The following is a 27757-nucleotide window of genomic DNA, read 5'->3' on the forward strand; positions in this document are numbered from 1 at the left end:
AAAAAAATTCTTGAATCAATAAGATAATTCCTAGACCTGATCTCTCACTATAGATAATATTACCCATTTTTGTTTATTCATTCACAAAAAAATGTACAAACTGTTTTAAGTCCAGGTAATGGCTTCAGATACAATGTTTTCAACCCTCTCCTCTCAACAAAGCTTTATTTTATCAACCATCTAGAGTACATATTTACTAAGATAATTTACTAATAATGGATGAAGCTAGACCTCTCTTTCCTAACTTAGACCCTCTCTTCTGTTTTTCCAATGGCCATATTGAACTTTACCCAAGCCCTTTGATGCTAGAAAACAGAACAGGCTAAGACATCCTGTGTTACAGGAAATAGCTTACTACACAGAACCACCCTTCCCTTATGACTTACATGAGATTCATGGGTGTCTCCCCTTGTGTACCTATGACAAGGATAGACACTGACCCTCCAAATCTCCATGTATTGCCTCATAAACAATTAGCTGAACTGTTTGGTCCCCACTGATTAATCAGAATAAAATGTTTATTATCCAAACTTTGGTTAAGATTTTCTCCTCCCCCAGGTCCCTGAATTCTTACCACCCTCAGTCTGAGCCAGCATACAGACCCTTCCTAATAGCCTCTTCCAAGAACAGACTTATGTTAGACTAAAACATTCCCTGATCTACTATCCTATCATGCCATCCTTTCATCCTATCCTCAGTTCCTTCTAGCCTTCTTCACTCCCCTCTATATACAGTAAAGCCCCACTTTACAAAACTCTTCAGACCTTTTCAGAGCTTATGTCCAGTGTTCTCCCTAATCCAATTGTACTCCCTCTATTTCAACTATCCCATCCTCCTCATTGCAATAATTATTTCAAGCAGCATCTCTCCTTACAAAGTTTGGATTTGTTTGTTGAACACTATACGTTCTGACTTCAATCTAAAAGATTCTGAGTAATCTTTGACTCATTATCCTCTCAACAATAACTTCTACATACTAACAAAATTATATCCCTCTTTTTTCTATAAAATATACTTCTCTTTACCTTTTCTTTATCCACAAACCTTGGATATTGCTGTCACAACACAAAAAACCACAAAACAGGGAGTCAGTCATTTTGAGTGTAACCATTTCACCCATTGCTTAACTCTGCCCAGGGATTTTTCCTTAAAACCTCTACTTCTTGTCCTCTTCTTGGCTAAACATAAAATCTTCAAAAAGAGCAACAACAATAATATCAGATTTTCTACCATGTCAAGCAAGAGGTCCAGGGAAGAGAAAGCAGGTGGGAAAAACTACTCTAGACCAGGATTTGGGTGATAGGTAAAGAGAAGCAGACTCAGAATATAAATTAAAACATCACTAAAATGAATGACCACTGAGTCTATAACAAGTAACAGGAAAAAATTGGATGGAATAAATAGGAGAATTTGAGAGTATGAAATTCCAGGTAAAGAAGGAACATTGGACACATGTACAGCCGTGGCTGTTTCATGTAAATGTATGGCAAAAACCACTATAACATTGTAATTAGCCTTCAATTAAAATATTAATTTAAAAAAATAAAATTAATTTTAGAGTTTTCTTGGAGGAAGGTTAACCAAGATAGTGACATAGGAAGTTCCTGAACTTTCCTCCCATGGACATATCAAATGTAAAGCTACATACGAAACAATGACTTCTGAGAGAAATCAAGAAACTCACTGAACAATCCTACATATTGGGTGAATAAGAAAATACCCAGATCAAATTGGATAGAAAAGGTTGAAATACACTGTTGCTATAAACCCTAACAGGTTTATAGCCACTCAGGGGACAGGGGTCTGGATTACTGGGCTTTAATATCTAGCATGGCTTTCACTCATGAGTCTCAAGGACTATAGCAAACTAAGAAAAGTTTCTTAACCAGCTATCTCCGCAGGGCTTAGCAGAGAGGGAATAGATAAAAACACCCATCTCCCAGTCTTTCCTTGAAAGGGGTCAGTCTGCATATAGAGCAGGGTCAATCTCCCTATAGTGCTGGCTCTCACCTGTATCTCGCTGAAAGGAGTTTGTGACACACCTGTGCTGCAGCTTTTGCAGATGAATATCCAGATCAATTGGCTCTTATAGCCAACGGGGCTTCCATTTATGAAACCCACAGGACAGTAGCAAATGAAATAGTACTTAATAGGTACAAGTGTACCCCCACCCCCATGGCTATACACTCAAGCTCAGAACAGAAGGAAGAGGCAAAAAGTTTCATCACCCAGTTCCTTCTGGAAGGCATTTAAACCTGCTATCCTAGTTGCTGCCTGTGGGTCTGATTTCCAATAAGTCTGCATCTAGCCAGTGACTGTGATTCTTCCCTTTGGGACACTGACAAGTCCTGGCACATCCTCAACTACTGGTGGCCACTAAGAACACAGAATGTATCTGAGACAAAGGACTGACAATCAACCAGGTACCTGGGTTGAGCTGACTGACAAGGTTTATCCCCTACATGAGAACCAGCACCCCTGCCCTGCAGTCCAACAAGACTAATATTGTTTTTTCTACTGGACAGAAACCAACAGAAAGTCAAGGAAAATGAAGACACAAAAAAGCGTGTTTCCCTCAAAAAAGAACAAGATAAATCTTCAGAAACAGATCTTAATGAAACAGAAATAAGTCATTTAACTGATAGAGAGTTGAAAATATCAGTCATAAATATGCTCACTGAGTTAAGAAGAGTAATGTATGAACAAAATAAGAACTTCAACAAAAAGAAAATATTTTCAAAATACCAAATAGAAATCACAGCACTGAAGAAAACAATAATTGAACTGAAAATTTCAGTAGAGGGCTCAATAATAGACTAGATAAATCAGACAAGAGGCAACAATAAGTCCATACCTATTAATGATTACCTTAAGTGAAATTCCCTAATCAAAACAGAGTAGCTGAGTGCAAAAAAAAAAAAAAAATCAGCTTATGCTGCCTATAAGAGACACACTTCAAACTTAGAGATGCATATAGATTAAGAGTGAAGGAATGGAAATATATTCCATGAAAATGGAAACCAAAAGAAAGCAGGGGTAGTAATACTCATATCAGACATACCAGACTTTAAGCCAAAAACTATAGCAAGAGACAAACAAGATCATTATATAATGATAAAGGGATCCATTCATCAAGAGGATATAACATTAATAACTGTTTCCTCAATATGCTGCTGCTGCTACTGATAAGTCACTTCAGTCGTGTCCGACCCTGTGCAACCCCATAGATGGCATCCCACCAGGCTCCTCTGTCCCTGGGATTCTCCAGGCAAGAACACTGGAGTGGGTTTCCATTTCCTTCCCCAATATACATGCATCTAAGTATATAAAGCAAGTATTAACATATATGAAGGGAAAAATAGACAGTAATCCAAAAATAGTAAAGAAACTAGATACCTCTATTTCAACAATGGATAGATCATTCAGCCAAAAAAATCAATAAACAATGGACTTGAATGACACATTAAACAAGATAGTCCTAACAGTTACAGAACATTGTATCCAACAGCAGAAGAATACAGGTTCTTCTCAAAAGTACATGGAACACTCTCCAAGATAGATCATAACAGGACACAAAACAAGTGTTACTAAACTAGAATTTAAAATGCTTAGAATCTTAATAAACTAGATCAATGGACCTAAGAACTGTCTAACAGATATACAATATGGACAAAACTTTAGCTAGACTTACCAAGATAAAAGAGAGAAGGCTCAAATAAATATATTATAAATGAAAGAGGAGACATTACAACTGATACCACACAAATACAAAGAAAGGATAATAGACAATTATTATGAAAAAATTATAAAGCAACATATTGGACAACCAAAAAGAAATGGATAAATTCCTGGAAAAATAAAACCTACAATGACTGAATTGGGAAGAAACTGAAAATCTGAAAAGACTAATTACTAGTAAGGAAATTAAACCTGGTGAATAATACCAAGAATTTACAGAAGAACTAATGTCAACTTTCTCAAATTCCTCCAACAAATAGAAGAATAAGGAATATACTTATGCTCATTTTATAGGCCATCATTACCCGGATACCAAAGCAGACAAAGATACTACCAAAAAAAAAAAAAAAAAGAAGAAGAAAATAAAGACAATATCCCTGATGAACACAGATGCAAAATGTTCAACAAATATTAGCAAAACAAACTCAAGAGGATATTAAAGGAATCATACAAGATGGTAGAGTGGGATTCATTCCAAGGATGCAAGGATGGTGCAGCAGCTACAAAACAATGTGTGATATGTCACAGTAACAAGTGAAGGATAAAAATCACATGATAATCTCAATAGATGCAGAAAATGTATTTTACAGAATGCACCCTTCTTTCATAACAAAGCTCTCAACAATATGGCTATGGAAAAAAATACCTCAACATAATAAAGTCTATATACAACAAAACCACAGCTAAATACTTAAATGTTAAACCTTTTTATTTTCTAAGATCAGGAATAAGATTGGGACTTTCCTCGTGGTCCAGGATGTCCACTCTTTCCATTTTTATTCATTTTATTCATATTATTCATTTATTCTATTATTCAATTTATTCATATTATTCAATTTATTAAAACTGGTTTAAAATTCTGAGAGTGGATAAGAAAGACAAAAGGTAAGACTAGACTGAAATGTTTTTGTGACATCTCACAGGATTGTTGTTATTGTTCAGTTGTTAAGTTGTGTCCAACTCTTTGCAACCCCATGGACTGCAGCATACACGCCAGGCTGCTCTGTCCTCTATCCTCTCTCAGAGTTTGCTCAAATTCATCCATTGAGTCGGTGATGCTATTTAACCATCTCATCATCTGCTGCCCTCTTCTCCTTTTGCCTTCAATCTTTCAAAGCGTCAGGGTCTTTTCTAAAGAGTTAGCTCTTCGCATCAGGTGGCCAAAGTATTGGAGCTTCAGCTTCATCATCAGTCCTTTCAGTGAATATTCAGGGTTGATTTCCTTTAGAAATGACTAGTTTGATCTCCCTGCTGTCCAAAGCACACTCAAGAGTCTTCTCCAGCACCACAATTTGAAAGCATCAGTTCAGCACTCAGTCTTCTTCATGGTATAACTCTCACATCCATACATGACTACTGGAAAACCCATAGCTTTGACTATATAGACTTTTGTCAGCAAAGTGATGTCCATAATCTTCTCCTTCATTATCCTTCCTATTGTTCAAGTGAGTTATATTAATTCTAATCAACAAATATATAATGTAATCTTTCTGTGCCAGGTACCATTCTAAATTTTGAGGATACAACTTTTAAAAAATATAGACTCATTGTCTTTCCTCTAAGAGTCTATGGAATTCTTTGAAAACACTACTTTGTATTCATGATGATGATTTCCTACTATTTAGAACACAAAATTTCAACTTCTACTTTAGGCATTTAATTATCTACATGAATTGAATGAAACATTATTTATCTCTAATAGGCACATATACTTTTTGTTCCCTCAATGCAGTTTGACCCTTCTGGAAACAGCACAAGTTTTACTTAAAATCTCTCCTCAGCCCTTAATGTATATGTTTACTTAATGAGAGGGTAGAGTATTTACCCTATCTGCAGTTCACAGTGGGCCTGTAACTGAAAGCTGACCCATCTGAGCCTTTTATATTGGAGACCACAGTTCAGACGGGGACAATAGGCCCTAATCACACAATTTAGATCTGAAAAGACTTCTGCAGAGGGAGCATAATGTTGGAGGAGGTCATGGTATACTAGGGAAGAACAAATCTGATTCCATAAGGGATCTATTTCTTTTAATCTTTGCGTTTCATTGCTTTTACTATAAGAATGTTGTCTGCAGCTTGAAATACACAGGATAGCCTGTTTTCAAAGCTCTGACCTTTAAAGGTATATAACACTTTTCCATTTATACAGAAATAAAACATTGCAAAACAGAGAATACCATTTGCCTTGTTGGAAGCTTATAGGAATATTGTGACCAAACCGTCATGAATATCTGCAAGAACAAAGGATCCTTGCATCAAGAAGTCTGTAGCGGTCAGTCACACTCCCTCCCCTTCCAGTATAAAAAACTTTGAATTCTAAACTCTGGAAGATGGTTCTTTGGGATACTAGTCCACCATCTTCTGGATCTGCTGGCTTTCTGAGTAAAGTTGCTATTCTTTGCCTCAATAACTTGTTTCAGTATTTACTGATACAACAAGCAGCATGAGCATGGACTCATCAAAAATGGAGAGGATGTAACCACGACAGATCAATGATATGGACCTGGGCAACTGGGGTTCCTCAGCCCCTCCCCTGTCCCTGGAACTTACATTCTGCTCATTATTCCCACAGCTGTAAGCATTTTTAAATATGCAGCCTTGAGAATGAGATATTATTGAGACCATCTGGATGATATATATGACTGAACTCAGTTAAGCCTGTGGGCAGGTATGGAGATACACTCTTCTTGAAGCTGCCCAAAACAAGCTTCAATGCATAAGTTTCCTTGATTATTAAATGTGCCACCTACCAATCTGAAATGGCCTTCCTCACTGATCTCTCCTTCCCTTATGTGTATGAAGTCTGCAGTGCAGTTTAGTTGCTCAGTAGTGTCCGACTCTTTGCAGCCCCATGGACTGCAGCACGCCAGGCTTCCCTGTCTATCACCAACTCCCAGAGCTTTCTCAAACTCACGTCCATTGAGTTAGTGATGCCATGTCACCATCTCATCCTCTGTCGTCCCCTTCTCCTGCCTTTAATCTTTCCCAGAATAAGGGTCTTTTCCAATAAGTCAGTTCTTCGCATCAGGTGGCCAAAATTTTGGAGCTTCAGCTTCTGCATCAGTCCTTCCAATGAATATTCAGGACTAATTTTCTTTAGGATTGAAGTGTATGTATGTATGTATCTATGTATGAAGTCTAGTTTGAGATACAAAAGGAAATCCTTAGAAAAGATCACATCCCTTTTATAACTGATGTTGCTAAGATCATGAATATAGAATATAGGCTGAAGCTGCTAGGAGCTCAATATACGGTATAAAGAAAAAAATCTGCCTGAGATGGAGCAAGTGGACATTAGCAACAGGATATAGAGGCTACCTAATATTTTTTCACTGAATCTATCTCTACTTGAAACCATTTTTGCTTTATAAGTGTTTCTAAGTAGGTTGAAATAGGGATTTTGCCATTGTAAGCAAAATCTTCCACTCTATTTTGTAGCATAGTTTTATAAATATAAATTATGGAATCAGATGTTATATGATCTAACTTTTCTTAAATGAATGAAGATGAATAAGTTGTTTACCTTTTCTATGGCTAAGTTTTCTTATCTGTAAAATGGGAATGATAATAGTATCCACATTCTAAGATTGGTATAAGGACTAAACGGAATAATGTGCCCTTTTATCAATTAGCTGGCACAAAGATAGGCAGAACAAAGTGTAAACATTATTTTTATCATTGCCAGTCTTCCCCAGTGGCTCAGCTGGCAAAGAACCTATCTGCCAATGCAGGAGAAAAAAGAAATACAGGTTCAATCCCTCCAAGATCCCCTGGAGAAGGAAATGACAACCCATTCCAGTATTCTTGGCTGGAAAATTCCACGGACAGGGGAACCTGGTAGGCCATGGTCCATGGGGTGTCAAAGAGTTGGACACAACTGAGCCCGCATGCACACACGCAATCATTGTCATTCACATGTTTTAACTTTTAGTGCAAAAGGAACAACTCAGTTTCTGGGAGTTACTTGCTTGCTTCAATGTCTTTAGTGTATTGAACTTAACAACATTACTTCATGTAACAAATATTTACTACACTCTTAAGTGTCAAATGTATTGTATTTTACCAGTCATAAAAGGATGAAAATATATGATTATTGCTTTTGACATGCTCAAACCAAGCTGAAACGCAGTATGAAATGCAGTTCATATGAAAAGCAGCATTCATATAAGAGTGTGTTTATACCTGTGTGTAAGAACAGACATATGCAAGGCAATAGAGGAATGAAATTACAGAATATGGAAGTAAAACAGAAGCAAAAAGTGGACTATGCAACTGAAAAGAGAGGACTGTAACCAGATAGAAAGTGAGGCTGAGGAAGCCAGGTTTGTTCAATTTCCTCTGAAATAAATTATACCATGAACCAGTTGTTAAAAATATATCTATAATTATTATGCAGACAGAAACCTGTTTTCCCATTACAAATAGAGGGAAGGTAACTATGAGGAATGTATAATAGGGTAGAAATGCTGAATCTCTCCATTGCTGTAGAGCTTCTCTACCTCACATCACTAAAGGACTATACACAATAAGCTCCATATCATGAAACAGTAAATTTCTACCTTCTATGCACTCTTGTATTTTTTTAGCTTGTTTTGTTGTCAAAAGTCCCAAAGACACAGATGAAATGAAAGAGTGGGAACGATTCATACACATTTGTTGACAGAAGCTATGCCTCCAGCCCCAGACTCCAAACTATTGTCTGCCGCTTTCTAGACCTACAGTTGACAGCTTCTCTTCCTGAAATATTCTCCCTCAGATATTTGAGATGCACACTCCCTCTGTTTTAAACTCTTTTCACCTAAGAGATAATTTTCATCATTATAATATCAAAAATGGTACCACCTACTGATATCTTACATTTTATTCTACTTAATTTTCTTCTAGAATTCTATAAACTCTTCATGGAAACACAGACATTGTTTTTGTTTTTTCAAAATTCTAACACCAGGTTTCAAACACCATGCTTATTCTGGACACTTGTGACATATGTGGGAAATGCAATAGCTGCTAAAAAAAAATATTTACTAAATGGCTAAGTAAAAATGAAATTAGGTAAAATTAGTTTTAAAATCATTTTATCTTGAGATAATTATAGACTCACATGAAGTAAAAATAATTAAATTTATATTTAGCCAAAACACTATTAATTAATTAAATTTCCCACAATGGAAGGTAGTCAGTTTTTGTAATAAGCTATTATCTGTCCCCTTCAAAACTACTCTGAAAGGAACACTGCTCTGCCAGTCAGTCAAGCTGAATATATTGTCTATTTTTCTTCTGTTATGTACATGCTTTGTACAATTCATAAAACATAATAATTTTTAATTATAAAAAACAAATTACACATCAAATAACACACACAAAAATAAGTGAAAAGATTTTATCCTATTCTTTCATTTTTATATGGTCATATTTTATAAAGACTCAAAGAAAATCATGACACTACAAACCCATCAGGTCACATCATTTTCAGATTTTTTTTTCTTGTATATGACTAATACAGATATTTTAACTAAAAAAAAAAACCATAAAATAAATAGAAATTATAAAAATAGAAAAACTTTCTCAAAATATAAATTATAAGGATGATATCTGTTTAAAGCAAAACTTTAGTACCTAATGATTCAAATTGATTTCTTTCTAGGATGATCCTTTTATTTATTCATCAAGTATTCATTCAACACACATATATTGCACACTTGAAATATGCCAGGAAATAGTATAGGGATTTTATGACTCAGAGAACAAAGGAATCATCTTGCTTTCATGAATCTTAAATTGGAGATTGTAGACACACACCCAGCAAATACATGTGCACATATACACCCACAGACAAATCAATAAAATATGTATTCTAACAGTAACCTATCAATAAATTTACAGAGGAATGGAAAACAGGGCAGAAGTAAAGAATAACAGGATGATGGTAAATGGGAAGCTGTAATTATAAATGGTTAAATAGTATGGTTAGCGAAAGTCTTCTTTGAGGTGATTCACTCAAAGACGGGAAGGAAGTAATCAATGAACCACACTCTGTGGGAAGAGTAGGCCAGACAGTAGTGACCCTAAATCAGTTACATGCCTACTGTGTTTGAAACAGTGGAAATGATATAGGGGTAGGGAAGCAGGTGGTTTGGTTAGATAGGAAATAGAAGCTGAATAATTTAGGGCTTTGGGGCCTATGCAAGGCCTTTGAATCTGATGCAGGGGATCTGAGTATTCTGAGCAGAGAAGTATCATGCCCTTACTTTTGCTTCTCTGTGATCACTCCACCTGCCAACAATTTTCTGAGGTAGGTAGGTACGTACTATCTTGATCCCATCTTACAGATAAACTTATTCTACACTTGCTCACTGCCCTCCATACACACACACACATACACAGCACATTATCCACAGCAGTGAGCCACTGGGAGCATATCCCTTACTGGCTTTAAACCCTCCAACAGCTTCCCAAGCCAACCAAAAGATAATGCAAATTCCTTACTGTGGTCTCTAAAATATTATATAATCTGGTCCTTGCCTGATTTTCTGTTCTATTATTCTCTTGCCTCCCCATGGTCTGGCCACATTGATTGCCATTCTGTACCTGCACACAGCAATCTCATTCTCCCCTTAGGGTTTTTGTACTTTTTCCTCTGCTTGGAAATGTTCCTCACAGTGTTGTCCTAGTTGCTGCTCTGGTGGCTTTGAACTGGAGGTCCTTTGGGAATGCAGTTCAAGGGCATCCAGACCTGTCTAGTCCATGGGTAGCACAGAGGTGACCCTTCCCTGGCATCACAGCCAGCAGAAAACATGTTTAATCTACTACCCCAACACTGCCTGAGCCCTGGCATCCTAGGAGTCTGACTTTTATGACCAGGCCTTGCCCTTCCTGGTGGAATGCTGACAGAGGACTTCGTGATCTGGGATAAAGACGCTAGGATGGCGCAGCTGATGGACCATGACCTCTGGAAGCTCTCACAGTCAGGACAGAGGAAGCACAACTAGGGACCCAAAGTCATCTTTAGGTAAGAGAACCTAAGGATCGGTGGCTTCAGAGGCTGCCTCAGGGTCAGCCGGAAAGTGGTGTTGAGAATGGTCTACCAGTTCTAGAGGACCACCAGCGCAAGCAGGGCTCAGCCACTGACCCTGCCTGGACCACGCCTGGCTCTGGGGAGAGGCAGGTGGGCTCTCAACCTACCGTCCCCACAGTGATGTCTGTCTGTCTCTCATAGGCACAGGCAGCCGGCTGCTCCATATAAACCCCATCTGGCTTCCCAGAGACTTTGGTAAAAGGTGTGACAGCCTGGGCACATCTGTCTTAGGCCAGCAGGTGGAGGTAGGCTTCCCCTCACCCTGCAGCCCTCTGCTGAGCTTGGAAGAGCCGTGTGGACCGGGGGCAGCACACCTTCCTCGTGGTCATGTTGTCAGCTGCGCATGGGCCACCTTTGGGAGCCATGGGTGTGTCTCTCCTGCGGGAGGCTGATTTGACTGAGAAGCGAAGCAGGAATGCCCACAAGTCTCTGTCCTTTCTTCAAAGGAAACCCAGGTAACCTGCCACAGAGCCTGGCAAAGCTGACCTTCAGACAGGACTGAGGAGGGTAAGTCCAACCTAAGTGGCTCTTTTCCCAGCTTCATAAACTTGCACTTCGGCACATGAGTCCGCCTGAAGCCTAGTTGTGACACGTGAGTCCTCCTGAAGCCTAGTTGTGATGTAGTGTGCATCAGATCAGATCAAGTCCCCTTTTCACTGGGGCCATTTCTTTGGGCTATTTAATTTCTCCCCCTCCACCTCCTCTAGTATTGTAATATACCTTGTTTATTTTATTCCACAAGGTCCCTTTGGCTGTGAGAGCACCTGGCAAAGAGTTAGGCTCTCGGTTAAGTAATGACTAACTGAGTGAATATGTGAAGTAACTTCAAATTTATTTTAAAACTGTAAGTTTCTAAACAACTTTTTGCCATCCATAAACAGAAATTTTAAATGTTTACTTGATTTTGGACCACTGCAATGAGTTAACGTGTTCACCAAGAGTTGGATGCAACTTAGTGACTAAACAACCACCACCCATTTATTACTTGTATAGTTTAGTTTAGTCTCTAAGTCACATCCAACTCTTGTGACGCCGTGGACTGTTGCCCTCCAGGCCCCTCTGTCTGTGGGATTCCCCAGGAAGCACACTGGAGTAGGTTGCCAGTTCCTTCTCCAGGGGATATTGCAGACAGAGCTAAAGATTACCCTTTGTTCAGCGAGCATTTTATCTATTGGGGATAATAATGTAATCTTTAGCTAGAAAAGCACTGAGGTGGATTTTCACCTGAAATATTCTTCTAGTAAATAGTTTTAAAATATTTTAGAATTTTACTTGCATTGGCAGGAGGATTCTTTGCCACTGAGCCATTGCAGAAGCCCAATAAATGTGTATCTAACACTCATTAAATAAATGGTTGTTTGCTTCCATGCACAGTGCTATGGTCAATCTCAATAATGTATTTTTTAGAATGGTAATATTAATTGGGTGTTATTATATATGAAGAAACTGAGGTTAACTATTGTTCGAGAGACTAGAAAGGAATAGGCAGAGTTGATAGTATAGGCATTTTAACCTGCTCAGTCTAACTGTTGAGCTAATGGTCTAAATGACCCCACTAGACTTTCTCTTCAGGAAATGGCAACTCACTCCAGTGTTCTTGCCTGGAGAATCCCAGGGACAGGAGAGCCTGGTGGGCTGCCGTCTATGGGGTCGCACAGAGTCGGACACGACTGATGTGACTTAGCAGCAGCAGCAGACTTTCTCTTCAGTGTAAATATTCACTATCAAGGTCTCCCATAATAATAGGGAAGAAACTTTGTATTCTATTACAAGTTAACCACTAAAGGGATGTTGTTTGCAAATTTAAATTATACATAACTGCCCATCTCTGGGACTCCTACTTTCCAGGTGGTAAACATTAAGCTCAAATACCTTTGTTTAGTATGAGAAACATCCTGACCAGGCTACAAGCAGAAAAATATTAACATATCTCATCTGGAGTCTAGGTTTCCCTGATAGCTCAGCTGGTAGAGAATCTGCCAGCAATGTGAGAGGCCTAGGTTTGATCCCTGGTTGGGACGATCCCATGGAGTAAAGGTAAAGACTACCCACTCCAATATTCTGGCCTGGAGAATTCCATGGACTGTATAGCCCATGGGGTCACAAAGAGTTGGATATGGCTAAGTGACTTTCACTTTCACTTTCACTTTTCTGGAGTCTGGTCTTAACTTTCAGAGAAGGCAATGGCAACCCACTCCAGTACTCTTGCCTGGAAAATCCCATGGGCGGAGGAGCCTGGTAGGCTGCAGTCCATGGGGTAGCTAAGAGTCAGACCGGACTGAACGACTTCACTTTCACTTTTCACTTTCATGCATTGGAGAAGGAATGGCAACCCGCTCCAGTGTTCTTGCCTGGAGATTACTCCTTCCGTTTTTAGTGTAAAAGAAGCCTGAATTCTAACTGAGGAAAGTTGGATGTTTGGGATCTTTGGGTCCATCTTTGGGATGGACCTGAGGAGATGGGTCCATCTCCTTGATATGCTGGCTTTCTAAACAAAATCACTCTTCCTTGCCCTAGTAGCTTATCTCTCTATTATTGGTCTGTTTGCGGGAGGCAGTATAAGCTTAGACTTGGTAATGATAACTTGCTTTTATGATTGGCATTAGTGTCCTAAGTAAGGCCCTCAAATATGAAGCATGTCTGTGAGTGGACTTGATACATATCACTTGCATGTGTTGTGGCAGTTACTGACTGAGATCCCTATTGTATAATGCCCTTATTTGCTAGAACGGGCCTTCAAAGCCATGTGTTACAGATGGAGTATCCTCAAGAAGGAATAAAACTTCAAACCCACATCTGACTTTACCCTAGCAAAAAATAACCTACATTCTGTTGTATGACTATGATCTCTTGGTTAATTTGTTGTCACAAAACCATAGCATACATAGTTTGTTTTATTCCCATAACACAGGTAAATTTTAGTTTGGAAAATATGCAATTACTTTCTAAAATCTGTTATGTCTAACTGATAGAGACAGGTAATAGCACAAAGTATAGTTTTTGAAAATACATAATTATTTTCCAAAATCTATGAAATGCCTCTCCAGTAGAGCCACATACTAGCAGACAAATTTGTGAACAGTACTCTCTCTATATATATATATATCTATATATATACATCTCCATCCTTTTTACTCACAGCCTCTTGGCCAAAATTAGTGCCTACCTGCAAGTGCAAACACATCAAGAATGTAATGGTGAGCTCTGTCTCTAAGAATTCTAACAGTAAGAGTGTTGTATTCTCAAAGGAAATACTATGAAACACTGACCCTAATTGTATTTCACTAGGCATAAAGCCTTCAAGTAAAATTCTAAAATATTTTACAATTGTTTACCAGAAGAATATTTCAAGATTACCCTTTATTCAGCAAGCATTTTATCTATTGGGGATAATAATGTAAAGATCTGGGTAGAGAATGAAAAAAAACACACTTCAGTAACCACATTTCTATTGACAGAAGTAATTGGAAGGTTGCAATGAAACAGTGCTCATAATTATGCAAGTCATTATAAGTCAACTTGGCTTGGAATTTGCACATCTAAAATAATAATTTTATGAATTTAATTATCACCACATGAAAGAGTACAAAATTATCTTGCCTTACTAGAATCATATCTATACCAATATAAAACAGTTTATCTAAATTTTTGTATTTTTGTGGTTATTTAATATATATTGAGTATCTATAATGAACAAGTTTTAAAAACCCAGTATTGTAAATTTATTTGATAGTATCAGCAGATGCCATTTTTAAAAATTAACAATTTGTTCAATGGAGTAAATACAATTTAGGATGCTACATAAAAAGAGAATGGATGATTATTTTCATCAGTTAGGGATGCTGTAACAAAGGTGTCATAGGCTGGGTGGCTTAAATAACATTTATTTCTCACAGTTCTAGAGGCTGCCAGCAGATTTAGTGTCTGATGAGAGCCCTCTTCCAGTTTCATAGATGGTATTTTCACTGTGTCCTCCTCACATGGAGGGAGAGAATTCAGGGCTCTTAATCTCCTTAAAATGGTACCAATCCCATCATAAGGGCTCTACCCACCCTGACATCCTCCAAACTTAATTACCTCACAAAGGCCCCACCCACTTCTAAATAGGCCCCACATCACATTAGGTATTGGGCTGCAACAGATGACTTTCTTGGGGGACACGAGATTTCAGCCCAGAATGATGCAACAGTATGGGATTTTACTTTGTTTTCTCTTTACAAGAACAAAATTAAAACAATTCTATATTTCTATTCCTTTTAAAAACAAAAAAGCATCACAAACTAATTCATTGCCATAGCCAAGAGATACCAAAGATAACATAGTAATTAAAGTTTATATGGTATTCTAGATCAGAAAAAGTACATTAAATAAAATCTAAAAATGTCTGAATAAAGTGCAGACTTAAAAATAATGTATTGATGTTGGTACATTAATTGTGACACATGTATCATAGAGTAATATAGGAAACTATGTAATATATGTAATATAGGAAACTATGTGTGTAGTATATGGGCACTCACTGTATTATAATAATTTTTTTGGTAAGGCAAACTACTTTAAAATAAAAGTTTACTTGAGAAAGCAACTCACAATCCTGAAAATAATATTTTTTCAAAACAACATAATTGTTTCTATATGAAGACAAATTTTGTCTTTTTCTACCTGAGTATCATGTTATGATGTTTTTGATACTAATCTTTTATATTGTGTAATTCAAAACCCATAAGGTAAGGTAGAACAGAATTAGAAATCTCATAGAATATAGTGAAAATGACAATTATGGATATAATATTTCCTGTATCCTTCAAAGTGATATACTTGAAAAAGTTACATGCTATAACTTCAGCACATGTACACTGTTTGACCATGGATATTAGACTGATATTTTCTTTTCCCCCAAGAAAAACCTCAAAATGCTTTTACATTGATTGTAAAATATGTAAAATAAAGAAGAAATAGTTATCAAAAGAATTATATGATTTAATTTTGGGGAAATACAGTTAAAACTAAATCTATCATCCCTGATAACTTCCACAAAACTAGAAGAGAAAGAAACAGTTTCATTATTGAGTAAACATTGAACCAGAAGGTGATGCCTATCAGAGGCAATCTGCTAAGGAGATTGCAAAGACAAAAAGACATCTCACCTTTTAAATAGTCAAGTATATACCCATCATCTACTTGTTTTCAAGATAAGTAATATCTAGTCCTCAAGTGAGAGGATTTGCCAACATCACCCACCACACATAATTTATCTTAAATTCAGCTAGTAATTGGATGACAGTCTGTGTTAGTTTATTGGCTTTCTCTAAAGGAAACATAAACTCCTATCTGTTTTACAGGAGATAGTTTTGGAGTAAGGTGCCCACAAGTTTAGTTTACAACCCTATGATAGAAATAGAGAGGTAAGGGCAGTATGTTCCTTGATTTCCTTTTGAAGACATATTTCTCAGGTTCTTGATAAAGATATTTCTGGGTTACAATGCGCTAAGGCTTGTCCTTAGAAGTTTTAAAGGTATCTGAATACATTTCAAAGAGATTACAAGAAAAAAAAATAAATTGTTAAGTTTTCTAAAGTAAATCCTCTAAGAAAAGTGAGAATGTAAAGCATCTTCTCTGTTTCAACAGGGAGAATAAGGCCTCTTATTTTATTTTAATTAATTTATTTTTATTGAAGGATAATTGCTACACAGAATTTTTATTGTTTTCTGTCACACCTCAATATGAATCAACCATAGATATACATATATCCCTCCTTTTTGAAGCTCCCTCCCATCTCCCTCCCCATCCCACCCCTCTAGGTTGATACAGAGCCCAAGTCTGAGTTCCTAAGCCATATAGCAAATATTTGCCCATACACTGTCTACATGCACTTCAATCATTTGAACTATCACTCTCAGAATATCAGTGAAAACTCAGAAGTAGACCCAGAAAATGAATGTACCTAAACTGACTTTGGATAAGAAATAGCACCCGTGGTGGATTCATGTCAATGTATGGCAAAACTAATACAGAATTGTAAAGTAAAATAAAAAAAATAAATAAATTAATTAATTAAAAAAAAAGAAATAGTAGAGAATTAGAGCCAAATTATGTAGCTGTTTAAGTTACAGTAATATGACTATTTTTATAATATATTGAAAGCCAAAATAATTACCTCTTAAGTATGATGTTCTGGAAAACATGTAATTATTATACAAATTAGTATTGCCCTAAGATTCTAATTATAAGCAGTTAGGCTAAGTGAGATTTCAATACCAGAAGTCCTTAACTGAAAAGTTCCACTCCTGTTAAAACTTTTTGTAAGCTCATTTCAAAGTAGAAGATATATACAGGACACTGTACACTTTGCACATTCACGTTTTACATTTATGATACACTGGAACTTGAACAGGAATGTTTTTCCCATATAAATATTCAAATGATCCCATCACCACATATTGAAAAGAATATCCATTTTCTCACTCACTGCATCACAGTGATAGTTTTGTCATTATTCAGTTTACCATATATAAGTGGTTCTGTTTCTGGGCTACAGTTTATAATGAACCTTCATGTCTGACACCGTAAATCCTCCAAATTAATCATTTTTCAAGCTTGATGATTCTAGGTTATAATGGTTCTATATCATAAAGTTTCTGTGTTATAACAATTACCATATTTTTCTCTTTTCTGTATGTTTCTTTCCTCAGTGAGTAGTGTTATAAAGAGTTGTTTTGTTTGCAGTAGGAATAAGAACATGAATAATGTTGAGGGTTGTTAATTGGTCTTTGCAAAGAAGAGAATGAAAAAATTGGCTTAAAGCTCAACATTCAGAAAACTAAGATTATGGCATCTGGTCCCATCACTTCATGGCAAATAGATGGAGAAACAGTGGAAACTGTGGCAGATTTTATTTTTTGGGGTTCCAAAATCACTGCAGATGGTGATTGCAGCCATGAAATTAAAAGATGCTTACTCCTTAGAAGGAAAGTTATGACCAACCTAGACAGCATATTAAAAAGCAGAGACATTACTTTGCCAACAAAGGTCCATCTAGCCAAGGCTATGGTTTTTTCAGTGGTCATGTATGGATGTGAGAGTTGTACTGTGAAGAAAGCTGAGTGCCAAAGAATTGATGTTTTTGAACTGTGGTGTTGGAGAAGACTCTTGAGAGTCCCTTGGACTGTAAGGAAATCCAACCAGTCCATCCTAAAGGAGATCACTTCTGGATGTTCATTGGAAGGACTGCTGTTGAAGCTGAAACTCCAATACTTTGGCCACCTCATGTGACTCATTGGAAAAGACACTGATGCTGGGAGGGATTGGGGACAGGAGGAGAAGGGGAAGACAGAGGATGAGATGGCTGAATGGCATCACCGACTCGATGGACATGAGTTTGTGTAAACTCCGAGTGTTGGTGATGGACAGGGAGGCCTGGCGTGCTGTGATTCATGGGGTCTCAAAAAGTTGGACATGACTGAGTGACTGAAATGAACTGAACTGGATCCTTCCTATGCATGTGTATTCTATTATTTGATTAAAATGTTTATGAGAATAAGACATTTTTCAAAATGGTTCTAGAGAAATAACAAGATCCCTCCATAGCTTAATTTTAGGTAGGCTCCTCTAAGACCTCTAGGCCTGGACCTTGGCCTTTCATTCTTTTTGGACCTACATGGCCCAGTTTTAGCCAGAATCCTCCTTAGGACAGTTTAGCCAGAAACCCTACCCTTGATATCTTACCTGATGAAATTCTTCATGCATACCATACCTCAGGTGATATCTTACAACCACGGACTACTTTAATAAGAATCCTGTTTAAACAGAATCCTCACCCTTACTCTGATGATTCCTCTTAGAAATTTACCACCCACTGAGTCCCATCCCATTCCTTTCTTTCCCATGTTGTATTTGGATTGAACTAAATTCTATATTGAGATTTCTTTTTCCCAAATACAGTAGTTGCTAAATAATATCTGTTTTTATCATGGTCTAGGGGGAGAACAGGGTGGCAGAGGATGAGATGGTTAGATAGCATCACTGACTCAGTGGACATTAATTTGAGCAAACTCTAGGAGATAGTGAAAGATAAGAAAGCCTAATGTGCTGCAGTCCATTTGGTTGCAAAGAGTCGCCTATGAGTTAGTGACCACACACACACGCAGCTCTGGTTATCTTGAACAGTTGTGGTGCCATGACTTGGATAGGATCAACTTCACCATTTGACACCAGGACCTCTCACCCAGGAGCCCAAATGCCTGCCTTTGAAGCCTTTGTCTTCACTCCTGGCTGATTGATCAGGGATCAGTTGGTGAGTCTGTCTCCCAAACCAGTGCTCTGAATGACAGTCCACTGAAGCACAGTAAAGACAAATTTTGATTCCTAAGATTCCAGTTATTCTCTGAAGATGGATTAGAGGTCCAGGCTTCCTTGTTTGAAAGGTATCTATTGGGCTAGAGAAATGTCTTTCTTACTAGCTCTTTGTTTGGTGTGGTGATTCACAGTGTGATTCATAGACTGGAAATTTTTCTTGGCTCATTGTTTCAAGTAAGAATTCATTTCCTGACTCCTTGGTCTGGAAAATTCTTTCTATTTTTCTCATGTGGGAACTCACTCTCCAGCTCCTGTTCTGGAGAAGTTTTCCTATCTCTTTATGCGGCATCTTTGTTCTCTTGGTCCTGCTTTTACCATGGAAATGTCTCTAGTAATTGAAAACCCCATTCTTGAAACCATATTGACTTCATTCACCATTGGCCTTTTCCCTTTGTTGTTGATATAACTTTACAAATAATAGCATGAAACATCAGTAATCTCTTTGGGATTTAAGATCTCCCAAAACTGGGTCCACGAGGAACTTTCCCTTCCCATCTTCAGTTCCTCTCTCCTTTTATCACCTTCAGTCTTCCCTTAACATCCCTTGAGTTCTCTGTTATATCCTGCTTCAAACCTCTAGCTCCTCCATCCCTTAGCCAGACTTTCCCTTTCCCATTATAAATACTCTCAGTTACCTGCCCACATCATATCTCTCAAGAAACTAAGGAACCCCCCAAAGCAAATTTTTGAAGATGAATGAAACAAAAAGGAAAAAACACTACATGGAAACACACTGGATACTTTATCTATTCATATGAGCTTTGGAAACATCCAGTGCTATTTGTTGTTCCCTTAGTCTCTTACCTAAAACAAAGCCCACAGTCTCCAAAAGATTACTTATTAGGACAAAGAAAATCTTAAAAATCACCTTCATAAATACTGGTAAAAGGCTGTAGCTTTCAAATTGAACAGGTACTCTTAACTTGTCCCATCTGCTATAAACACAAGAAAGAAAAAGTGAAGTTACTCAGTTGTGTCCAACTCTTTGTGACCCCAAGGACTGTAGCCCACCAGGCTTCTCTGTCCATGGGATTCCTTAGGCAAGAATAACTGGAGTGGGTTGCCATTTTCTTCACCAGGGGATCTTCCTGACCTGGGTCTGCTGCATTGCAGACAAATTCTTTACTAGCTGAGCCACCAGGGAAGCTCCAATAAACACAATTCACACACAAACATAAGGTAAAGCAAGGATAAGAGTATTTTTCTCTGTTCATCTGATGCATTGTTAAAATTTTATTTAATTAAAAAAATGGAGTATACATGCTTTATAATGTTATACTAGTTTCTGCTCTACACTGTGTATCAGCTATATATATATATATATATATATATACACACATACATATGTGTATCAGCTATATATATATATAGACACACATACATATGCCCTGACCAGTAATGCTGAAGAAACTGAAGTGGTTCTGTGAAGACCTACAAGACCTTCTAGAACTAACATGCAAAAAGATGTTATTTTCATTATGGGGAACTGGAATGAGAAGTAGGAAGTCAAGAGATACCTAGAATAACAGGCAAATTTGGCCTTGGAGTACAAAATGAGGCAGGTCAAAAAACAGAGTTTTGCCAAGAGAATGCACTGGTCATAGTAAACACTCTCTTCCAACAACACAAGAGAAGACTCTACACATGGAGATCACCAGAGGTCAATACCAAAATCAGATTGATTATATTCTTTGCAGCCAAAGATGGAGAGCTCTATACAGTCAGCAAAAACAAGATTTGGAGTTGACTGTGGCTCATATCATGAACTCCTTATTGCCAAATTCAGATTGAAATTGAAGAAAGTAGGGAAAACCACTAGACCATTCAGGCATGAACTAAATCAAATCCCTTATGATTATACAATGGAAGTGACAAACAGATTCAAGAGAGGGTGCCTGAAGAACTATGGGTGGAGGATTGTGACATTGTCCAGGAGGCAGTGATCAAGACCATCTCCAAGATAAAAGAAAGGCAAAAAGGCAAAATGATTGTCTGAGGAGGCCTTACAAATAGCTGTGAAAAGAAGACTGACTGAAAGCAAAGGAGAAAAGGAAAGATATACCCATTTGAATGCAGAGTTTCAAAGAATATGAAATAGAGATAAGAAAGCCTTCCTTAGTGATCAATGCAAAGAGAGGAAAATAATAGAATAGGAAAGACTAGAGATCTCTTCAAGGAAATTAGAGATACCAAGGGAACATTTCATGAAAAGATGGGCACAATAAAGGACAGAAATGGTATGGACCTAACAGAAGCAGAAGATTTTAAGAAGAAGTGACAAGAATACACAGAAGAACTATACAAAAAGATCCTCATGACCCAGATAACCATGATCATGCGAACATTTACCTAGAGTCAGACATCCTGGAATGTGAAGTCAAGTGGGCCTTAGGAAACATTGCTATGAACAAAGCTAGTGGAGGTGATGGAATTCCAGTTGAGTGATTTCAAATCCTAAAAGATGATGCTGTGAAAGTGCTGCACTCAATATGCCAGCAAATTTGAGAAACTCAGCAGTGGCCACAGGACTGGGAAAGGTCAGTTTTCATTCCAAGACAATGGCAAAGAATGTTCAAACTACGGCCCAACTGCATTCATTTCTCACACTAGCATTAATGTTCAAAATTCTCCAAGCCAGGCTTCTATGGTACATGAACCATGAACTTCCAGATGTTAGAGCTGGATTTGGAAAAGGCAGAGGAACCAGAGATCAAATTGCCAACATCTGTTGGCTCATCAAGAAAGCAAGAGAGTTCCAGAAAACCATCTACTTCTGCTTTATTGACTATGCCGATTGAAGGCAGGAAGAGAAGGTGATGACAGAGGATGAGATGGTTGGATGGCATTACCACCACAATGGACATGAGTTTGAAAACTCCGAGAGTTGGTGATGGACAGGGAGGCCTGGTGTGCTGCAGTCCATGGAGTCACAGAGTCAGACAAGACTGAGTGACTGAACTAACTGACTGACTGACTGACTACCCCAAAGTCTTTGACTGTGTGGATCACAAAAAGGTTTGAAAAATTCTTAAAGAGATGGGAATACCAGACCACCTGATTTTCCTCCTGAGGAATCTAATACAGGTCAAGAAGCACCAGTTAGAACTGGACATGGGACAACAGACTCGTTCCAAATAGGGAAAGGAGTACGTCAAGACTGTATATTGTCACCCTGCTTATTTAACTTATATGCAGAATACATCATGCAAAATGCCAGGCTAGATGAAGCACAGGTTGTAATTAAGATTGTTGGGAGAAACATCAATAACCTCAGATATGCAGATGACACCAGCCTTATGGCAGAAAGTGAAGAAAAACTAAAGAGTCTCTTGATGAAAGTGAAAGAGGACAGTCCAAAAATTTACTTAAAACTCAACATTCAGAAAACTAAGATCATGGCATGTGGTCCCATCACTTCATGGTAGATAGATGGGGAAACAATGGACACAGTGAGAAACTTGATTTTCTTGGGCTCCAAAATCACTGCAGTTGGTGACTGCAGTCATGAAATTAAAAGATGCTTGCTCATTTGAAGAAAAGCTATGACCAACCTAGACAACATATTAAAAAGCAGAGACATCACTTTGCCAACAACCAGCAAAAGAATTGATGCTTTTGAACTGTAATGTTGTAGAAGACTCTTGAGGGTCTCTTGGACTGCAAGGAGATCCAACCAGTTAATCCTAAAGGAAATCAGTCCTGAATATTCATTGGAAGGACTAATGCTAAAGCTGAATCTATAGTACTTTGGCCACCTGATACAAATAACTGACTCATTGGAAAAGACCCTGATGCTGGAAAAGATAGAAGGCAAGAGGAGAAGGGGTGACAGAGGATGAGATGTTTGGATGGTATCACTGACTCAATGAAAATGAGTTTGAGTAAGCTCTGGGAGTTGGTGATGGACAGGGAAGCCTGGAAGTGCTGCAGTCCATGGGGCTGCAAAGCATTGGATATGACTGAGCAACTGAACTATATGTATACATATATCCTCTCCCTCTTGTGCCTTGCCCCCAACCCTCTATTCCACCTGTCTAGGTCATCACCAAGATTAGCTCTTTGTGTTATGCAGCAACTTCCCCCTAGCTATCTGTCTTAACTATAGTGATGTATACATGTCAGTGCTACACTCTCAATTCAGCCTGCCCTCTCCTTCCTGCTTTGTGTCCATAAGTCCATTCTCTATGTGTCTCTATTCTTCCCTGCAAATATGTTAATCAGTACCATTTTCTAGATTCTATATATATGGATTAATATACAATATTTGTTTCCTTTCTCTGACTTCACTCTGTGTGATAGACTCTAGGTTCATCCACATAACTACAAATGACCTTCTTTTATTCCTCTTCATGGATGAGTAATATTCCATTGTATATATGCACTTCAGTTCAGTTCAGTTGCTCAGTCATGTCCAACTCTTTGTGATCCCATGAACCGCAGCACACCAGGCCTCCCTGTCCATCACCAACTCCCAGAGTCCACCCAAACCCATGTCCATTAAGTCAGTGATACCATCCAACCATCTCATCCTCTGTCATCCCCTTCTCCTCCTGCCCTCAGTCTTTCCCAACATCAGAGTCTTTTCAAATGAGTCAATTCTTCACATGAGGTGGCCAAAATATTGGAGTTTCAGCTTAAAAATCAGTTGTTCCAATGAACATCCAGGACTGACCTCCTTTAGGATGGACTGGTTGGATCTCCTTGCAGTCCAAGGAACTCTTAAAAGTCTTCTCCAACACCACAGGTCAAAAGCATCAATTCTTCAGTGCTCAGCTTTCTTTATAATGCAATGCTCACATCCATACATGACCACTGGAAGAACCATAGCCTTTGCAAATAATGTCTCTGCTTTTTAATATGCTGTCCTGGTTGGTCATAGCTTTCCTTCCAAGGAGTAAGCGTCTTTTAATTTCATTGCTGCAATCACCATCTGCAGTGATTTTGGAGCACAGAAAAAATAAAATAAGCCACTATTTCCACTGTTTCCCCATCTATTTGCTATGAAGTGATAGGACCAGATACCATGATATTACTTTTCTGAATGTTGAGTTTTAAGCCAACATTTTCACTCTCCTCTTTCACTTTCATCAAGAGGCTCTTTAGTTCTTTTTCACTTTCTGCCATAAGGGTGGTGTCGTCTGCATATCTGAGGTTATTGATATTTATCCCAGCAATCTTGATGCCAGCTTGTGCTTCCTCCAGCCCAGCGTTTCTCATGATGTACACTGCATATAAGTTAAATAAGTAGGGTGACAATATACAGTCTTGACATACTCCCTTTCCTATTTGGAGCCAACCTGTTGTTCCATGTCCAGTTCTAACTGTTGCTTCCTGACCTGCATATAGGTTTCTCAAGAGGCAGATCGGGTGGTCTGGTATTCTCATCTCTTTCACAATTTTCCACAGTTTTTTGTGAGTCACACAGTCAAAGGCTTTGGCACAGTTAATAAAGTATAAATAGATGTTTTTCTGGAACTCTCTTGCTTTTTTGATGATCTAGCTGATTTTGGCAATTTGATCTCTGGTTCCTCTGTCTTTTATAAAACCATCTTGAACATCTGGAAGTTCACAGTTCATGTATTGCTGAAGCCTGGCTTGGAGAATTCTAAGCATTACTTTACTTGTGTGTGAGATTAGTGTGTTGTGTGGTAGTTTGAGCATTCTTAAGCATTGCCTTTCTTTGGGATTGGAATGAACACTACATATTCTTTATCAAGTCATGTGTTTATGGACATTTAGGTTGCTTCTATATCCTGGCTATTGAACATTTGGGTACATGTATCTTTTTGAATTATAGTTTTTTCAGAGTATATGTCCAGTAGTGGGATTGCAGGTCATATTGTAGTTTTATTCCTAGTTTTTAAGGAACCCCATACCATCCTCCGTGGTAAGTATTATCAGTTTACATTCCCACCAGCTGTGCAAGAAGGTTTGCTTCTCTGCACATCCTCTCCAGCATTGACTGATTGTAGTTTTTCTGATAATGGCCATTCTGACAATGTGAGGTGATACTTCATTGAAGTTTTTATTTGCATTTCTGTAATAATGAGCAATCTTTTCATGTGTTTGTTGACCATCTGTGTATCTTCTTTGGAGTAATGTCTGTTTAGGTCTTCTGCCCATTTGTTTGATTGAGGTGTCAGTTTTGTTACTGAGCTGCATGAGCTTTTTGTGTATTCTGGAGATCAATCTTTGTTAGTTGTTTCATTTGAAAATATTTTCTCCCATTCTGAAGATTGTCTTTTTATCTTGTTTATGGTTTCTTTTGGTGTTCAAAAGCGTTTAAGTTTAATTAAGTCCCATTTGTTTATTTTATTTTCTTTTATTTCATTACTCTAGGAGGTGGGTGAAAAAAGATCTTGCTGTAATTTATGTCAAATAGAGTTCTCCCTATGTCTTCCTCTAAGAGTTTTATATTGTCTGCTTTTACATTTAGGTCTTTAAACCATTTTGAGTTTATTTTTGTGTATGGTGTTCACAAGTGTTCTAATTAAGGGCCAAAAGGGGGAAACTCAATAAAATGAAAAATGAAAAAAGAGAAGTTGCAACTGACACCACAGAAATATAAAGAATCATAAGAGACTACTGCCAGCCACTATATACCGATGAAATAGACACCCTGGAAGTAATGGCCACACTCTTAGGAAAGTACAATCTTCCAAGACTGAATCATGAACAATTAGAAAATATCAAGGGGCAAGTAACAAACAATGAATTTAAAACTGTGATTAAAAATCTTCCAACAAGTAAAAACAAAGAGCCAGATGGCTTCACAGGTGAATTCTATCAAATGGATGAGCTGTGCTGTGCTTAGTTGCTCAGTTGATTCTGACTCTTTGCAATCCCATGGACTGGAGTCTGCCCAGGCACCTCGATCTGAGGGAATTCTCCAGGCAAGAATACTGGAGTGGGGTGCCCTGACCTCCTCCAGAGGATCTTCTCAACACAGGGATCAAACCCAGGTCTCCCCCATTGAAGGTGGATTCTTTACTGTCTGAGCCACCATGGTTAAAGAAGAGGTAACACCCACACCCATTATAGGGGACTGGAATGAAAAAGTAGGACATCAAGAAATACCTAGAGTAACAGGCAAATTAGGCCTTGGAGTACAGAATGAACCAGGGCTAAGACTAATAGAGATTTGCCAAGAGAAGTACTGGTCATAGCAAACACCTTCTTCCAATAACACAAGAGAAGACTCTACACATACATGGACATCACCAGATGGCCAACACTGAAATCAGATTGATGATATTCTTTGCAGCCAAAGATGGAGAAGTTCTACACAGCCAGTGAAAGCAAGATTGGGAGCTGACTGTGGCACAGACCATGAACTGCTTATTGCAAAATTCAGACTTAAATTGAAGAAAGTAGGGAAAACCACTAGACCATTTAGGCATGACCTAAATCAAATCTCTCATGATTTTACAGTGGAAGTGACAGATAGATTCAAAGGATTAGATCAGATAGAATGTCTGAAGAACTATGGATGGAGGTTCATGACATTGTCCAGGAGGCCGGGATCAAGACCTTCCCCAAGAAAAAACAAATGCAAAAGGCAAATGGTTGTCTGAGGAGACCTTAAAAATAGCTGTTAACAGAAAAGAAGCTGAAGGCAAAGGAGAAGAGGAAAGATATACCCATTTGAATGCAGAGTTTCAAAGAATATCAAAGAGAGATAAGAAAGCCTTCCTCAGAGATCTATGTGAAGAAATAGAGGAAAACAATAAAATAGGAAAGTCTAGAGATCTCTTTAGAAAAATTAGATATACCAAGGGAAAATTTCATGCAAAGATGGGCACAATAAAGGACAGAAATGGTATGGACCTAACAGAAGCAGAAGATATTAAGAAAAGGGGGCAAGAATACACAGAAGTGAAGTGAAGTGATTCAGTCATGTCCAACTCTTTGCTACCCCATGAACTATAGCCTACAAGGCTCCTCTGTCCATGGAATTTTCCAGGCAAGAGTACTGGGGTGGGTTGCCATTTCCTCCTCCAGGGGATCTTCCTGACCCTAGGATCAAACCTGGGTCTCCTGCATTGCACGCAAATGCTTTACTCTCTGAGCCACCAGGGAACAGAAGAACTATATAAAGAGACCTCATGACCCAGATAACAATGATGGTGTGATCACCAACCTAGACAGACATCCTGGAATGTGAAGTCAAGTTGGCCTTAGGAAGCATCGCAACAAACAAAGCTAACGGAGGTGATGGAACCATGAACTTCCAAATGTTCAAGGTGGATTTAGAGAAGGCAGAGGAACCAGAAATCAAATTGCCAACATCTGTTGGATCATCAAAAAAGCAAGAGAGTCCCAGAAAAACACTTATTTCTGCTTTATTGACTATGTCAAAGTCTTTGACTGTATGGAGCACAATAAATTCTGTAAAATTCTTAAAGAGATAGGAATACCAGACCACCTGACCTGTCTCTTGAGAAATCTGTATGCAGGTCAGGAAGCAACAGGAAGATGGTGGCAGCAGCTGTGAAATTAAAAGAGGCTTGCTCCTTCAAAGAAAAGCTATGAACAACCTAGACCACATATTAAAAAGCAGAGACATTACTTTGCCAATATAGGTCCG

General features: G+C 38.1%; 1 long non-coding RNA gene across 1 annotated transcript; it reads left to right on the forward strand.

Annotated features, from left to right (window-relative positions):
* The first annotated feature begins 7278 nt into the window (after positions 1 to 7278).
* On the forward strand, positions 7279 to 27390 carry LOC120856768. Its single transcript, XR_005719475.1, has 3 exons — positions 7279 to 7290; positions 13790 to 13793; positions 27315 to 27390. It is a non-coding gene; the product is annotated as an uncharacterized LOC120856768 (long non-coding RNA).
* The last annotated feature ends 367 nt before the right edge of the window (positions 27391 to 27757 follow it).

The sequence above is a fragment of the Oryx dammah genome, unplaced genomic scaffold (genome assembly GCF_014754425.2).
Source record: "Oryx dammah isolate SB20612 unplaced genomic scaffold, SCBI_Odam_1.1 HiC_scaffold_28, whole genome shotgun sequence".
NCBI classification, from domain to species: Eukaryota; Metazoa; Chordata; class Mammalia; order Artiodactyla; family Bovidae; genus Oryx; species Oryx dammah.